The sequence below is a fragment of the Saimiri boliviensis genome, chromosome 17 (genome assembly GCF_048565385.1).
Source record: "Saimiri boliviensis isolate mSaiBol1 chromosome 17, mSaiBol1.pri, whole genome shotgun sequence".
Taxonomy (NCBI): Eukaryota; Metazoa; Chordata; class Mammalia; order Primates; family Cebidae; genus Saimiri; species Saimiri boliviensis.
The window spans coordinates 6,949,539-6,951,611 of NC_133465.1; the positions used below are offsets into that span (position 1 = coordinate 6,949,539).

Here is a 2,073-nt window from a genome sequence, read left to right on the forward strand (position 1 = left end):
AGGCTGTGAGGGAGGGTCTGTCCCAGGTCTCACTCCTAGATTCTCAGAGCTTCCAGAGTTCCTTGGCTTGTAGGTGGTCTTCTGTCTCTGTCTTGACATTGTCTTCCCTTGGTAGCTGTCTTTGTCCACACATCCTGTTTCACGAGGACACCAGGCACACGGGATTAGGATTCACCCTCATCACCTCTGCTTAGCTTGATCACATGTGAAGAGCCTATTTCCAAATAAAGTCCCATCCACAGACCCTGCGGCATAGGGCTTCAGCGTCTTTCAGGGAGACGCAGGACAATGCATAATGCTACAGATTTGCAAATATTTTTAGTTTGAGTTTCTGGGTTTTACCTTTGCTTTTTTCGCATTAGATGGGTGATGTGATGATACTGTAACAAGTTGTGAGTAAAGCAGATATCATACAATAGCATGAAAACCCAGTCGTCATGCTTAGGCTTTGGTTTTTTTAATTTCAGTTTTTCTTGAGGCAGGGTCTTGCTCTGTTACTCCGGCTGGAGGGCAGTGGTGCAAACATGGCTCACTGCAGCCTCGACCTCCTGGGCTCCAGCGAAGTGCTGGGATTACAGGGATGAGCCACCACGCCCAGCGGTTCCCTATCTTTTGTTTGTACCTTGCTTTTTTTACTCAAAAATACACCTTTGCGGCTGGGCTTGCTGGCTCACACCTGTAATCCTCAGCGCTGTAGGAGGCCGAGGCAGATGGTTCAGCTGAGGTGAGGAGTTTGAGACCAGCCTGACCAACATAGTGAAACCCCATCTCTACTAAAAACACAAAAAGTAGCCAGATTTGGTGGTGAGCCCCTGTAACCCCATCTACTTGGGAAGCTGAGGCAGGAAAACTGCTTGAACCTGGGAGACAGAGGTGGTGGTGAGCCAAGATCACGCAGCTTCACTCCAGCCTGGGCAACAGAGCGAGACTCCATCTCAAAAAAGAAAAAAAAAATCTAAATGAGTTAACATTAAAGAAAATGAAAGATTTGGTTCTTTGGCTGCGTGGGCCACATTTCAGGTGCTCCATAGCTGCAGGTGGCCCTGAAACATGGTCCTCACTGCAGAAGGTTCTATTGGCTGGTGCTGGTGCAGCCTTAAAGCCGCTCTCCCACCCCTTCCTGAAAGCCAGCCACTGTTTGGGTTTTTTTGGTGATTCCTTTCCGAGATGATCTATGCGCACCATCAGCACATGGAGTTAATGTATCCACTTAAAAATCAGCGTCTCCTGTGTAGTGCGGATGACCATGGAATAGTCCATGGAATGGAATGTATTCAGCCAGTTTCATGATGAAGGACTCCTGAGTTTTCCCCAGGTTTCCTCTCTTAGAATTCTTCTCTGGTGAACACCCTTCTCTCTGCACGGCAGATTCCTAGCAATGGAATCCCCTGGCCACAAGGCCTTTGTTTTTCTCTTTTCTTCCTCCCTTTTTTCTTTCCTTTCTCTCCCTCCCTCTATTCCCTCTCTTTCCCTCTTCCTACCTCTTTCCCTCCATTTCCTCCATGTCTTTTCCCCCTTTCTTCCCCCCCCTTTTCTCTCTCCCCCCCTTTTCTCTTTCTTTTACAAGGTCTTCTGTGCACTGGCATGATCCTGGATCACCGCAGCCTCGAACCCCTGGGCCCAAGCGGTCCTCTTGCCTCAGCCTCCCAAGTAGCTGGGACTAAGGCCTGTGCCACCATGCCCTTCTATTTTTTTTTTACTTTTTTTTGTGGAGATGGGTCCTACTATGTTGTCCAGGCTCATTTTCATCTTAGCAGGTGCTTTTCAAGGGTTCTTACCCAAGGGTACCTGGATGGAACTTAGAGAGTCACTTGAAGCCCTTGTCGTTGTGTTGAAGTTTTGTGTCTGCCTCCTCCATCCTAGGGAGAAGATTTAAAACTTCTATCCGCTTTGCAAGCAGATTGGTGACTTCAAAAAGTATACAAATGTTGGGTGGCTGAGGTGGGAGGATCACATGAAGTCAGGAATTTGGGACCAGGCTGGCGAAAAAGGTGAAACCTTGTCTCTACTAAAAATACAAAACTTACCTGGGCGTGGTGGTGCACGACTGTAGGCCCAGCTTCTCAGGAGGCT

At 48.2% G+C, this 2,073-nt stretch overlaps 1 pseudogene; it reads right to left on the minus strand.

The window, feature by feature from the left end:
• Positions 1 to 356: 356 nt before the first annotated feature.
• LOC120367069 (small nucleolar RNA U13) lies at positions 357 to 454 on the minus strand (annotated as a pseudogene).
• Positions 455 to 2,073: the final 1,619 nt, after the last annotated feature.